The sequence below is a fragment of the Schistosoma mansoni genome, chromosome 6, assembly GCF_000237925.1.
Source record: "Schistosoma mansoni strain Puerto Rico chromosome 6, complete genome".
In the NCBI taxonomy this organism is placed as follows: Eukaryota; Metazoa; Platyhelminthes; class Trematoda; order Strigeidida; family Schistosomatidae; genus Schistosoma; species Schistosoma mansoni.
Genome location: NC_031500.1, coordinates 876,682 through 893,627, shown reverse-complemented (window position 1 = coordinate 893,627; position 16,946 = coordinate 876,682). Strand labels below are relative to the sequence as shown.

General features: G+C 35.7%; 1 non-coding gene across 1 annotated transcript; it reads left to right on the top strand.

Moving 5' to 3' along the window:
* The first annotated feature begins 10,872 nt into the window (after positions 1–10,872).
* Smp_tRNA_02432_Gln_TTG.1.1 lies at positions 10,873–10,938 on the top strand. Its single transcript has one exon. It is a non-coding gene (tRNA).
* Positions 10,939–16,946: the final 6,008 nt, after the last annotated feature.

Genomic DNA, 16,946 nt, shown 5'->3' with positions numbered 1-16,946 from the left:
AGTCCTGATAGCTACTTGCTTGTGAATTAAGGCTATATCGAGGCAATACACACAGTATGCATATATGCCAATTAGAGACTGACCAGTTGCAGTCCTAAACATCAATGAGAAGATTCAAACAAACAATACTATGGGAATATTTCTAATGAGTCATAAATAGTATATAAGCAAACAATCAGTACTGATTAGAACTGGACTATGGGTATCAGCGTAATCCACGATACGTGTTACTCAATATTTGAAACTCGTTAGTTGAAGTTATCTGTTGAAATTAACAACAAAAGCCTAATCCATCACGTCCTACTTCAAATATCAATGTTGCTATGATCAGATAGCTAATGGTATGTTCAACGAATCCGAAGTTATTTGTATTAGTTTGTATATTGCCGCTTAATGATCCTGTGGACTATTACCAACAAGCTTCTATTAGTTATATGTTAATCTTAAGTGAATTGCCTTGATATTGTTCTCTAGTCACGAATTGTCAGTAAAGCTGGATTGTGGCTAATTTAAAACATTGAAAAGTTGATGAACTTCTAAAAACTTCTATAGACTTAAAGATTTTATTAATTCTGTTACAAAATACTTTTGATTTGTATAAACTCTCTATTAATTTTAGGTAGAGTTGGATGGTAGCTAACAGTGGAACTTATGATACATGTTTCGTTCCATTTGGAACTCGTCAACTGAATACACCTGTATCCCTATCATTCAAGGACTCGAACCCATTACCTTTGATTTCAAATATTATCGCATTATCTACTTAGCTATAGAGTCCAAATTTTTTTAGTTGAACACATAAATATTGGTACAAGGGGGCACTAGATATGTATGCGCCACACAAAAATTTGTCATTTCATTTTTATTGTATGAGGGCTATGAAACTGCCTGGGTGCCCAAACCGAAGAAGGTGGTTTTCTTAAGGTGCCACACCCGAAGCCTTTGACCTAATGATCCGATCCACAAGGCAGTGGAGCATCGTGAGGAGATGCAGTCCCATGGTAGCCGGTGACCAACAATTGATTCATACGCCGTTTGTTCCCTCAGGGTACTGGAGCCAGCCCATGTGCACTATTGGTTTTGAATCAGGGTTTCCCAATTCCCCTAGGTGAACTCGCCATGTTCACCAACCCCGTTTAAGCGTCGGACATTCGCTTTTCGTCCTCTCAATTTCGTAAACAACAGTAGTGCCACGAGAAGGTAGTGAGTAGGAGTCCAAATAGTCATTGACTGTAAACTGGTTTCACCTATCCTGAATTAATTCATTTAAACATCTCTATTGACTTATCTCACCCTAATATTATAGATTATGGATATATACAATTATTGACCTAGTCAAATCATTGAAAAATAAACATTCCAGTATTACGGAAATAGACCACCACCACCACCAACAACAACAACAACAACAACAACAAAATTATTTTTCTTTAATGAATAATAACAAAAACATATATAAGTAGTATATTAAAATTGACATAACTATGGAAATAGTAAATTAAATAAGAGGGGGGGAGGGGTGTGTTCAATCAATTGACTTCTTTTTGAAATATCTAGTAAAACTGTTTTATCTTGTGGCTTATGTGCCCTATTGATGTATAACGTGAAGATACCGACAATTAGAGAGCAGTAATTTATTCATCGGACTAAATGACACACGAAACGCAGACGAGCAGTCTAGAGTCTTCATCGATCCGGCTTCCCGCCTAGCCCAACCAGTTAAGTCCAGAACACCGATAACAACCTCTGTGGTATGAATCCTTGTATTTCAAGCACATTGAGTTTATATACCAATCAAACTGACCACATCGTACCATAAAATAGGGAAACAACATTTGTATAAGATTTAGCTAAATGTGGCTGCGAATGGGGGAGATAGTAAGTGATAGACAGGACATAACTCAAGAATGGTAAATCGTATAATAATAGCCTATAGATCAAAATATAGCTTATAATAAGAGGAATACGAATATGAATAGTTTAGTTACTTAGCAATTATACAGTAGGAAATATACATATCATATTGGTCCATAAATGGATCCCAAAAGTTACCATTCATTATTCTTATCCGGGATATAACGAAGACAACTGATCAAAACTAATGAGAAAAACGATTCAAGTGAAATTATCACTTATCCTTCCAGTACATTTTGTATTTGGCTTTTTTATGATAGACGTTCTACTATAGGATTCACTAAACTATTGTATACAAAATTAAATAAGGATTTGTATTTAAATGAAGTCTGTTGGGGGTCTATAATTGATATTATCCCGACGAGAATAATGAATGGTAACTGTTGGGATCCGTTTATGGACTAATACTATACATATATTTCTCATTGTATAATTGCGAGGTCGTGGATGAGCACTGCCACCGAGGAGTCCTACAATAGGACGAAACGGCCGTCCAGTGCTTCCAGGTTTTTCTTGATGGTCTAGCTTCAATTGACTCATGATTTCAACTATGAAAATATTAAATCTCCACAAAAATACTCCTTCTGAATTACTAAATAACTAAACTATTCATATTCGTGTCCCTATTATTATAAGCTTTATTTTGACCCATAGACTATTACCATACGATTTACCATTCTTGAGTTATGCCCTATCTATCAATCACTATCTTCCTTATTCACAGCCACATCTAGCTAATTCTTGTGTAAATGTTGTTTTCTTATTTTATGGTTTGATGTGGACTGTTTGGTTGATATATAAACTCAGTATGTTTGAGAATAATGATTCATATTGCAGAGGCTGTTATTGGTGTTCTGAACTTAACTGGCTGGGCTAGGCGGAAAGCAAGACGGATAAGGACTCTAGACTGCTCGTACGGGTTTTATATGTCATTGGTCCGATTGATAAGTCACTGCTCTCGAATTGGCGACAGCATTACGTTATATGTTAACAGGGTACCATCCCACAAGTTGTAACAATAGTATTTACAATTTATTAACCATTGATTAGTGAATAGTGTTATATACCCACTAAAGTCAACACTAGCGGACTCGCATAAACATTATATATATCATTACTACTTAGTGATCAATTAATTGTGTAAACAAGTTTTTTGATGGTGTCAAATCTTTGATTCTAATCACCAGTGGTCCTTAAACATTGATTTCTTACCAGCTGCTATTCATTCTAGTATGTTGATGTAGGTGTAGTTTATAAAAATGTGACCTTCTCCTCATGGGAATTGAGTAGCACTACTTCTAAATCATAACTATAACAAATCACTTTCTATAGGAGTGAATCAATCATATAGATTAATCACCATCCTACTTATCCTATCTTGAATGTTGATTAAATTCGATATATCACACATGACATAAGTTATTTCCAACTTAGAATATGCCCCCAAATGCCCAGGTATGGCCGAGAGGAGGGGAGGGCCCGCCCTCTCTCTCGAAATGCTCTCACATGGACACACGAATATATAGCCTCTGCCAGGAAAGTCCTACTCACTGCCTTCTCGACACTGGGGTATTCTTTACCAAATTGAGAGGACGAAAAGAGAATGTCTGGCGCTTTAACCGAGTTGGTGTACACGTTGAGTCCACCTAGGGGAGTTGGAAAACCCTGATTCCAAACCGATGGTGCACATGGGCTCCAGTATCCTGGATTTACATATACCAACAAAAGACTGGCCGATTTCAGTTCCAAACATCAGTAGGAAGATTCAAATAAACAATACCAAATGAATTTAAACTTCATCCCATTGCATAAGGAAGTGGCTATCAGGGCTCAGTAGATTAGTGAATAAAGCGATGTTGTTTGGAGCAAACGGTACTGGGTTCGAGTCCCTGATGGGGTGCAGATACATCCCAGTAACCTACTAGTGTCATTGAAACTAAATTTCAAATTTGAGTTTCCACTTTGAGAACTCATTTTATTTAAACAACCATTAAGAATCAGACAGTAATGACATAACTGTTTTTTCTTACTATGAAATTACTTATTAGTAAGTAACAATGAGAAAATCCCCGAGTTTCTATTGAGAAGCAGTAACTAGTAGAATTTAAACACGTCAGACATGAGAAAGATGAAATTCTCTATAGAAATCCATATTGCTGAATGATCTGAAGATAACGCTATCATTATCAGATCTGAAGGTCTGGATTACTAAAAAGCCCTATAATACAACCAAACATTTGTTCGATGTTTCTTGCCAAGCAACCCTTGATTAGCTCAAATTAATCCATAATGAAAGTCAATTCAACTTATAAGTAGTTTATAGATACTTCCCTTAAGTAAATACTGAACACCTAATTAGTGAATGGTAGAGATTAAGATTACTATTCCATGAAGTCATTTGAGAAGACCTATCATTCATTTGGTATTGTTTGTTTGAATCTTCCCACTGATGTTTAGGACTATAATTGATCAGTCTCCTTCAGTATATATGTATTCTGTGAGTATCTTCTTGATGTTACCACATGGATTTTAAACGGAGATAGATGGTGGATTTTACATAAGACTCATCATGGATCAATATTTTAATCCTCATTATATTTGGAATGTAATATTCAATGGAATCCGAAAGGTATGTTTCGTCCCATTTTTATCTGAAATCCAGAGTTGATATGTACAATGTGACTCAGACCAAGTTAGAATCACTTCAAGCATCAACGTATGATCCATTAAGCTACTGAGTTCAGGTCGCTATTAGAATATTCAAACACCTTAGATATTTAATTATCACAGTTTATACAGTCAGTGTGTTGATATCCAACTCAAGCGACAAACAGAAGGTTCAATTCTCACCGGTGAACATGAACAGACATATTCAATTGATGAGTCCTAAATAAGTTGAAACGATCATCCGTAATTTCATTTACAGTTCTAATTTATCCATAATGAGAACTCTTAACTCCAAGATTTCTTCAAGGAAATATATTCAGGACATGCATTTAATGATAGTTACCGGTCAATTTGAATCCTTTATATAAACAACGAGAAAACATCAATTCTTACATGTAACCAGTTTAAATATTTTTTTAAAACTAACTATCATCTATAAGTAAAGATGATTAGTGGCTAACAGTGGAATCCAGTTTGACGAGCGTTAAGTCCAATTTCAGACTCATCAGCTGAATGTACCTGCATAACAGAGCTGATATTCACTCTGGGACTCAAACCTATAATCGTACGCTTCAAACGCCATCGTGTTATTCACCTCCTACTGAGTCCAGAGTGAACATCAACTCTGAGATGCATCCAGCTAACGAGTCCCAAATATGACGAAACGCGCATCCTGGATTCCATTGCCAATCACTATCCATCTTAACTATAATCTTATTGAAACTCATCATAGATACCTTATTATATCAAACATTTAACCAACCATAAGACAATATAGTATTGATTATTATACAGGAAACAGTGAATGGTCCCAGTGATTAACAAAATTATCTCCGCCCAAATGATTCTTTCAATCATCGATTTATATTATTAATCAATAATTTTTTAAAAAATATAAAAATGACTATCATGTTTTCAGTAGTATACACACATACATCTCCAATGTATATAATATACAAGTTAACATTAAAACAATAAAACCTTGATTTGTTTCAGGTTAAATTAGAAACAACCCATATAGAAATATAGAAAGGGGGGTGATTATCTATACAAGATAATTATTGAATATTATAATGATCCATTTACAAAAAAGGAGGGGGGAGATAAACAGTAGGGTATGGTACCATAAAATCCCCCCCAAAAAAAACAAAAAAAAAAGAGAAATCGTATAGGTTTTTTATGCATCCTTTAGTCCGATCGATAATCCACTGCTCTCAGACTAGCGGCGGCATCATCCCATTATTAATACTGTTAATTAATTTGCCATAGAATCATCATCATTATCTGTATATTTAATATGTAATTGATTTGGACTAATATGAAAACGTGACCATGATGTTATATCATTAGATTTTTGACGATTTTTATATTTACGTTTAGCATTTAACCAACAAAATATACCTAAACATATCATTGATATATAATATAAAAATGTTAATACAAGTGCCCATATCTCTGCCGATGAAATGGTATACGATGATGTTGATGAGGGTGACGATGATGATGATGACGACGATGATAATGATGAAGGAATTACATCGACTGTATTCAATTGAATTTGATGTTGGTCAATTATCAAATCATCTAACATGACATATATGTATCTATAGATGTTTTTTATACAGATTTATGATTCAATTTATATAAATCCTTCAGCATGTTCCTTTACTCTCTTTGTTTATCTGATACGAGGAATTAATTCCAAGATGACTTTTGTTTTGAATAAGAGAAATATATAAGATCACTTACTTGATTATACGATCATTTCAAATATCAATGTTTTGTTTTGGTTTGTTTTATTTTTAAATTTGAGTCCAATTTATAAATGAACCAATGATGAATAGGTAAGCGTTAAATATTAGGTCTAGTTTAATTTTAACCAATCAAAAAAGAGTTAAATGGTCATAATGACCTTCAGAAATTTAACCAATGAAAATGTTAGTTTAAATATAGGTTAAAAAAATTTTAAAAAAAACATTGGGAATATTTAATTTTATCGATTTTTAAGGTGAAATATAAAATTTCAAGGATTTGATCGATAGGGGGGGGGGGTTTTGGTGGAGATTTTTAATAGTTTTATTTATGGTTGAAATCATGAGTTAATTGAGGCTAGACTAACATCATGGAGAACCTGGAAGCACTAGACGGCCGTTTCGTCCTATTGTGGGACTCCTCAGTGACAGTGCGCATCCACGATCCCTCCTCGAGAGATTCGAAACCAGGACCTATCAGTGTCGTGCCGGAGCGCTTAACCGATAGACCACTGAGCTGTCCGGCATCCAATTTCAACCGATTCACGAAATTGAGAAACCATTCACCAATTGTCTTCAGTGAGTTGATATCTCCCAACAGACCTAGTTGAATTCCACTGGTTACTGCTTCTTACTAGAACTTCAGGAAATACCTCACGGAGCCAGTCTCTAGTGAGCATATGATAAGGGGTTTTTTGTAATAATAATCATTTAGGATATTGGTATCATAACTAAATTCACTTGGTATTGTTTGGTTAAGTCTTCTCAATGATGTTCAGGGCTGTGATAAATCAGTCTCACGAGTGAGACTGATCGGTCCTGGGTTCGAATCTGGCGAGGTGGGATCCTGGATGTGCACTGCCACTGAGGAGTCCTACAATAGGACGAAACGGCCATCCAGTGCTTCCAGGTTTTCCATGGCGGTCTAACTTCAGTTGACTCATGATTTCAAATATATATATATATATATATAAAATAGCCACAAAACCCTTTCTGATATCATTCAACATATGCTCACTAGTGACTGGTTTCATAAGGTATTTCCTGAAGTTCTAGTGAGAAGCACTGACCAGTCGAGTTCAACCAGGTCTGTTGTGAGATAGTAACTCATCGAAGACAATGGTGGACGTGTCGCTCAATTTCGCGGATCGGTTGAAGTTGGACATTAACACTGTTGGATGCCAGCCGTCTCAGTGTTCTAGAGGTTAATCGCTCACGCGCAGGACCGATAGGTCCTGGTTTCGAATCTCGCGAGTGCGGGATCGTGGATGCGCACTGCCACTGATGAGTCTCACAATAGGACAAAACGGCCGTCTAGTGCTTCCAGGTATTTTATGGTGGTCTAGCTTCAATTGATTCATGATCTCAACTATAGAAAATTACTAAAATCTCCACAAAAATACCCCCTTCTGATAATCTACAGTTATAAGTCCATTATTACTTCCTAATTGTGTTATTTTTAAATCAGAAACTTCATTAAATAAAGGTCAGAATGATTCGTGGTAAAGTTTCAAGTCATTATCAATCACGTGGCGGCCTGCTTAAATATCTGAGCTATCTGATCCTTCCCTCTAGATATTACAAATCATTATAACTAATAATCGTACAACCTATTAAGATGCGTTTAGGAAGAGTGTGCAACCTTCTTTTGCACCAATTATAAAAAAGCTCAATCAGAGACATCATGGTTGCTAGTAGGCAATATGCATTCCATAAGAATGAACATTATTCAAATGTCGATTCTTGGACTACTAACATTTAACTGGTGATCACCCAATATTTATCGTCAGGATCGATCAAGAATTATGAAAAGGAAACTCGTTGAAATACTTTGTATTGAGAATTCTATGTATAATATTGAATAAAGCTACTAATAGTAGTAATAATAATACCGTTGTGTCGGTCAGTCAGTCAGTCATTCACAACGTAGAACTTCGTACGTACGTACATCAGTTCCAGTTGCTATACCATATTAGCACAGAGATACAGTTGTCGATTCAAATCCCATAGTGGTAGAAGAAGTAAGAGTATAAGCAGTAATCCGAAAGATTAGGGTTTGAAGATGTTATTGAAGGAATATAATCCAGCGAAATAAATTTGGAAAGAGAAAAAAGATAGAGACATAAAGAATTCAGAAGATTAGAATTTGGTAGAACACAAATAGTGGATGCACCTTCGCTATTGCAAACGATTTTGATCCATGTCATTCAAGGTCTCTAACCATCGATTGCTATCATCTCGCGGATCCCAACCAGGTAGTCAAGGTAATTACGATGAAAAAGGATTCATGTGAATTGGGAAAGATGAATATAAAACAAGACAAATACTTTGAAACTGTAAACCTAGAATTGTTAGACCCCTATGCATCATTTACAATGTCAAAATGTATGTTCTTCAAAGAAGAATAAAATAACGTCATTTAATTGTGTCAACCTCGTATAGGAATCTTCAGCAGTTCGTACCTATGACCTCATTACAAAAGATAAAACCGGCCAGGGCTCTCGCACACGAACGCTTAACCTTTAAACCACTAACACAGTATCTAATGATTTACATATTTAACTTCCATCAATCTGTAATGCCACTCAGCCATCTTCCTATGTAGGTAATTGGTAACTGGCTCAAATTCAACGTGGTTATAATTCACCAGTCATGGCTTCTCATCAGAACTTGTTGACTAGTGAGCACATGATTATTAACTATAGAGCGTTTAGATGTGATTAGACGTTTGTATGCTAGGTTGAAGGTCTAAGGTTCAACTCCTTGTGGGGTTGTATATATATAATGCTGAGAATTTCGCAATAGGTGCAATTATTTATTTAGCCCTCCTTAAATCTAAATGGTTGTTTAACTAAGATTAGATCATTATAATGACTACAATGATCGAACGTTTACTGAACATAGTAAATAGTCTCATTAAATTTGTAATTTTACCGGTCAAACTACTGATTGGTAATAAGTAGTGTAGATACTGTATTAAACTGATGATGTAGATATATGATGAAGTTGGGAGCTAGCAAAGAGGTTAATCACTTTGTGGGAGTTTCTGTTTTGTTGTTAGTGATACTGAGTGAGTAGCCTCGATCTTTCTGATACCTGGTTATTTCCATCAAGTACTTGGCGCATAGTTTTATTGGTAAATGTACACACCATTTTAAAAGTTATCCAAGAATCAAGAAGATTATGAATAATTATGGACTTGAAATTCAAATAATATCATTGGATGTCAATCAATTGGTTTCAACAGCTAGGCATTCGGCCCCAGACGTAAAAGATTTGAGTTAGATTCACGGAGTGATCATAACTGGCCACTGTTGATGAGTCCTATATTACGGTGAGAAATCACTCTAGATCCTCATGGTTTTCACTAGTACTCTAAAAAAATGGATCTACAAGGGATACAATCTACAAGTGATGGATCCATTCGAAACGGTTTACATTTTCCCGTCGGTGACATTGAACACAAAAGGGGAGTGTACATTCTATAATCCCGTATGCTTATTAAATGAACGATGACTTTATGGCGATAACCAGAGTGATTTAGTAAAATGTGAAAATCATACACTAGCACCTATCCATCTTTGCTTAAAATGCTTGTGAATTTAGGCAATATCGAGGTAATACACACAGTATGCACATATGCCAATTAGAGACTGACCAGTTGTAGTCCTAAACATCAATGGGAAGATTCAAACAAACAATACTAAATGAATTTAAACTTCATCCCATTGCACAAGCAAGTGGCCATCAGGAATCAGTAGCTGAGTGAATAACACGATAGCGTTTGAAGCGAACGGTATTGGGTTCGAATCCCAGAGTGAACATCAACTCTGAGATATAGGTACATCCAGCTGACGAGTCCCAAACAGGACGAAACGCGCGTCAAACTGGATTCCAATGCTAGCCACTATCCATCTTTGCTTACAATGCTTGTGAATTGAGGTTATATCGAGGCAATATGCACAGTATGCACATATGTCCAATGAGAGACTGACCAGTTGCAGTCCTAAAACATCAATGGGAAGATTCAAACAAACAATACTAATGAACTAAATTAATCATTTACATATCTTCTTTGAGTTGTCTCTTACAAACTTCAACGCTTCTTCATCGATATTTTTATATTGATTGCTTTCAGTTTACTTCTGTTCGCAGCTATTCTACTTCTTATTATTGCTACATACTACTTATGTCTATCAATATAAGTAGCATGCACCACACCTACAAAGAACGGTCAATTTGAAAATTTTTTTCTCGATGATTGATAACTGAGTATGCGTATTCACTGTTAGTGATTTGAATCACATTCCAATGAATTGGTTCTTTCTAACTTCAATATTATTATGCACATTTATAGTTAAGTTTAAAGTAAGTTATTGTTGATAAGGGTTTACATTTCTTCTGAAATATTATTCAGTTGATTACTTCTAAAGTTAGATAGATGGACAGATAGATGGATAGATAGATAGATGTGTGGACGATATCTTAGTTATCTGTGAAAGAAAAGATGGTATGAACTTAATTCACAAGCTATCAGGACTCAGTGGCCGAGTGGATAACGCGATGGCGTTTGAAGCGAGTGTACTGGGTTCGAATCCCAGAGTGAACGTCAACTCTGAGATGCAGGTACATCCAGCTGACGAGTCCCAAATAGGACGAAAAGCGCGTCAAACTGGATTTCACTGCTAGCTACTATCCATCTCTGCTTACTATGCTTGTGAATTAAGGTTATATCGAGGCAATACGCACAGTATGCACATATGCCAATTAGAGACTGACCAGTTGCAGTCCTAACACATCAATGGGAAGATTCAAACAAACAATATTAAATGAATGGAATGAACTGTTTATTAAATAAACTTAACACTATTCAAAACCACATCAGTCTGTTGCGCGAAGAGGAGAAGAACGACCAGCTCCCCTTCCTGGATATACTTCTAAGCAGACGAGAAGATGGCTCAATTAGACGATCCTTTTTCGGAAACGGACGTGGACGGGCCAATACCTTAGTTACTATAGTTATTGCCGTGTGCAATACAAATGGGGTTTGATAAGGTGCCTATTTAACAGGCTTGATCGTATTTGCACAAACGATCCTATTGATGATGATGATGTTAAGTTGTTAAACAAGACATTAATGGAGAATGGTTATCCCCCTAAACTTATCAATAGATGGAAAGTTTGTGGCACAGTGAGACCTACAATAGCCTTGGTAGAAAAAAGCCTGTCTACATCACTTTACCATTTAGGGGTGATTCAAATAACCTTTTATTGAAACAAAGGCTTAAATCAGTCATCAGCAAAATGTGTTGTGCAGCGAAGGTCATTATCAAAGAAAGAATGAGGTTCATGCTCCTTTCAAAACACAAAAAACATAAAAACGATTGTGTCACATCCCACTGCGTTTACCAATTTAAATGTGTGTGTGGTCACACATACATAGGGAGGAGCAATCGTAATCTCAAAATTAGGGTGTATGAACATGTACCAAAATGGTTGCAGAAACAAATAGAATCAAATGACCCAATAAGAGTAGAGGATAAACATCAATTATCCTCTATTGCCAAATATATAATCGAAACAGGCCATAAGGTTGATGTTAACTCGGCTTTTGTGGTGTTGTATAAAAGTGTAAAAGGGCATATACTAAGGTTTGTTGAAGCTTTAGCCATACGAAAATTCAAACCCCCTTTGTGTGTGAACGGTTGCTCAAATATCGTGAATTGGTTGAAGTTAGACATTAACACCGTTGGATGACGGCCGACTCAGTGGTCTATCGGTTAAGTGCTTTGGCGCGAGACTGGCAGGTCCTGGATTCGAATCTCGTGAGTGCGGGATCGTGGATGCGCACTGCTGAGGAGTCCTATAATAGGACGAAACGGCCGTCTAGTGCTTCCAGGTTTTCCTTGGTGGTCTAGCTTCAGTTGACTCATTCTTTCAACTATGAAAATTAAATACTACTTAAAAGCTTTATTGAACGTTGAACTGTCGCAAATCAGAATACAGAAGAAAAACTGGAGAAGTGTTCATTTGGTAAGAATCGAAATGTACAGCAAATCATGGGTTAAATCAACATTATGATTCGGATAATCCGCAAAGAGATGTATTATGCTAATGTCCAATAGTAGTATGTCACGTTGATATTCTAGAAAGCTGCATCATGTTCTGATTGGATGGAAATTCTTCCGCTCTTTTAGGGCCTCTGGAGGCTCCATTGTAGTTCTCGGAAGTCGACTCAACAATTATTCAGCGTAATTTTAAACATATTATATTCTATGCTTCTATTTATTATCTCACGCGATAAGATCATCAGTTAGAACACTGATTGATGGACCCTACACACTGAACCAAATCAATGATTCATTAACCTGTACGAGCAGCCTAGAATCAACTTTGAATCCTAAGTCATCCTCCTGCCTAGCCCTGTCTATCCAGTTCAAAACACAACTAGTGTATAAATCATGTATTTCTGGCATAATTTCTGGTTTATATACAAGCAAATCATACCGTAAAATAGAAAATAACAAATACAGTAGATTAAGTCCAAAGTCACTGTGAGCATAGGTGAGTGTAACCAATAAATTGGGAATAAGCCCAGAATGTAGCCACCGCCACCCGATCCGCAAAGTTTCAGGTGGCTTTATTCAATATTATAATCTGGTACAATATAGAATTCTCAGCATGAGTTATTTCAACAAGTTTTTTTACCGAAAAAAAAAACCCCAAAAAAAACAACAGAAAAGGAATAAAAAAAAAGGTTTTTAAGAAAAACTGAGTTTATACAAATTATCGAATTTGAGACATACTTAAGAAGACAGGTTATTTACTAGGTCAACTCTAACAGCCTGTTCGTCATAAAGTAAATTTGCTAAGTAAGGTATTACAGAACTTTTATAGACTTGCTTGCATGTATGGATTTTAATGTATTTACGTCTCGTTCTACCAGAAGATATATAAGGAGAAAGATATGAATGAAGTGGATGGTTAGTATCTGATAAGATAACACCTGCCAAGAGTTTTCAAGACTTAAGATGTCTATCCACAAGTATATTAATAATGACTTCAAAAGATTCACCACACCCCTCGCAAAATACCTTCAGCACTCTACGCAAAACAGCAAAATCTTTTCTCAAAAGCTCAGGAAAGAATAATGGAGAACAATACAGAATTAAAGGTAATATGCAGGAATTTACAAATTGTAAGAGTAAATGGCGAGTAATCCCAAAAGCATTCAGCCTCTTTATGTAGTATATCAAACGGTAAACCTTTTTTCGATAACAGTAAAACATGAGAAGACCAAGAAAGATCAGAGGAAAAAATGACACCAAGATATTTGACCTTCGACACTGTGTTTATTAAGGAGTCTCCAATGGCACAAGCATTATGGGATCCCAAAATAGAGTATAGGTTCTGTCCATGTCTCAAGCTAAAATTAACAGCTTGACATTTAGATGAATTAAGTAAAAGACAATTATCAACAGACCACCTTTCAATACGAGACAAAAACTCATTCATTTCTATAGGATGTAAGGAGGTAGAAATCGGCATACATACAGTGAGGTCGTCCGCATATTTTACAAAAGTGTTTTCTGTGGAAGATGGCAGATCATGCAGAAAGAAAGAGAAGAGCAGAGGTGAAAGAACAGCTCCTTGTGGCACACCTACAGTAGACAGTAGAGATGTTGAACACTTTCCTTCAAATACAGCGTACTGTTCTCTTCCAGAAAGGTAGGAACGTAGCCAATTGGTTATCCAGCTATCAGTGTCGATGCTGATCAGCTTGTTAAGTAAGAGGTGTCTTGAAATAGAATCAAAAGCAGAAGTAAAGTCCAGGAAAGCGCATCTAACATACTTCTTACCCTTTTCCAACCCGAACACTATATTGTGATGCAGAACAGCAACGGCATCTAATGTGCTTCTTTTGCATTTGTAAGCAAACTGATATGGATCACAGTGCTCTTTTATTGCAGGTTGAAGTGGTTGTATCAGTAATTTTTCCACTATTTTAAGGAAAGGTGAAGTTATTGCGATGGGTCTAAGTTTCACATTTTTATCACTAGAAGCTTTCTTTGGTATAGGGATTATCTTTATCTTTCTCCACATTTTCGGTAAGACATTAGTTGAGAAGGATCTGTTAAAGATATTTGTTAGTGGATAACATAAAACATCAGCACATTTTTTAAAAAGGAGGTTTGGGATACCATCACGTCCTAAACATTGGGATGAATTCAGAGACTGGAGATCACATTATTAATGTCACAATGCATGACTCGATAAATGTGTTCTCGTCAGAATACGTTTTATTATGTACCATTTTATGTCGCTCTTTAAGGGCTATTACTGGTTTTTGGAACTGTGGGGCACAGCATTTCTACCAAATGTGTTCTTCAGTACAACGTACGAGTAAACTCTGTTCGTAATTCCACCCATTCTGCTGAAAAGCTGACGATTTTCACACATATCCTTATCACATGATAAAACAGCTCAAAAAGTTAGTTACGAGTATTCTTGTAGTGAATGCTACTCATTTCATTAGTTTATCTACTTCAAAATGATAGAGAGATAAATCAAATAACACTTGTTTCATTAACCACATCATAAGTCTTTCGATACTCATTTCACAGACTAAAAACCATATTTTCTTGATTTTACTAGTTGAAACAATGTTCCTTAGGATGACATTGATGATGATGAGCTGTTTGTAATTCTAAAGTTTTCTTCTTTGCTTTCATTCAACTGTGAAAAGTAGAAAGCAATACGAGAGACGGTCCTTATATTTACTCAAAGAATTTACATTATCATTATTTATCTCTCTGTAAAATCTAAACTAATAAACTCAGAATATTTAATATTTTTATGTCAATCCGATGGTTAAATAAACATTTATCTTTGGTACTCTGTACCTAGGTTACTATCCACGCTAATTATGACTACAAATGATGTAAACACTTTTGTCCCAGTAATTATTTCATAGTAACAGGATTAAACTGTCTATATAACGAAGTGTTTATCGAGTGTTTCTTATTTGAAGGAGTTTTGTGGAGATTTCAGTAATTTTATAGAGTTGAAATCATAAGTCAATTGAAGCTAGACCACCATGAAAAACCTGGAAGTAATGGACGGCCGTTTCGTCCTATTAAAGGACTTATGACCTCAACTCAAAAAACCACTAAAATCTCCACAAAACCTCTTCCGATAATGATCATGTGCTTCTAATGACTGGCCCCATGACGTATTTCCTGGAGTTCTAGTGAGAAGCGGTAACCAGCGGAGTTCTACCAGGTCTGTTGGGAGATATCAACTCACTGATGACAATGGTGAATGGTTGCTCAATTTCGCGGATTGGTTGAAGTTAGACATTAACACCGTTGGATGCCGGTTCTGTGGTCTACCGGTTAAGTGCTCTGGCCCGAGACTGTAGGTCATGGATTCGAATCTCGCGAGGCAGGATCATGAATGCGCACTGCTGAGGAGTCCTTATGATAGGGCCAAACGGTCGTCCAGTGCTTCCAAGCTTTCCATGGTGTTTCTTATTTGTTGAGAATGATATTTTATTTACTATCCAGACAAATAAAAATAAGTATCTTTTACATTAATTCAACCTATTTAAGCTGTTATCTGAGCTTGGTCAATAATTCGTGTTAAAGATTAATCATATGCTTTAAATTTTGTTTCAAGTATCCACTATTTAAACTTTAATTTATTGAATAGACAACCGACAATAATTTATAGGGTTAAGGAATTAAGGACGAGTTCACTTAATACATTCAAATGTAAGTTCTATTATTTACATCAGAAGATACTATATGTAAACTCCAAATAGCGAAACTAACTAGAGCAAACTGAGTTACAATGAATCAAAGCATATGTAGTTAAAACGCTTAATGCATAAATCTCAACATGACACACTGAATTTTGAGTCCGCAAAGAAAACATAAAGTATAATAAGACTTCATAATAAACTCATTTTGACATTCATGTGAAGGATTGACTACAATTTGTGGTCAAAAAGCTAATCGAGTAAGTAATGTAGAATGAATTACTGATCAGAATCAAATGTTTACACAATCTCAATAAATACGGCTAAAAGTGTATAAACTCCAATAGTAAAATGATATACGAAGTTACAGCAAATATCACCATAACATCAAGTATTGTAATCACACACAAATCTCTAAAACTCAAGCGACATTCACGTGGATTACAGAATCATCATTTCACTTGTTCGACTTATGACCTGATAATTTACACTTCAATAAGTCTAACACTGGATACCGTTATCTAAAGTAGAAGACTGAACGCAAACGTGACTACTCCATCTCTTCAGTTTAGAACAAGTAAACTAATCATTATATCTATTACAAACACAAATCCACATACAAACTATTCAGGTTAAGAAGACAGTTCAAAATGTGCTGAATTTTGTTATATGTTCAATTAACCTATGGTGATTAGTCACTGTTTGTTTTTGAAATAATTCGGTCATTTCAAATCACGAAGACGTCGCATTGTGTGACAAATGGGAACAATAATTAAGTGAGTCAAAATTTGTTGTTTTCACATTGGTCTTCATTCAAATGTGGCTTTGTTGTGTAATGTGCTAGTAGTTGTTGA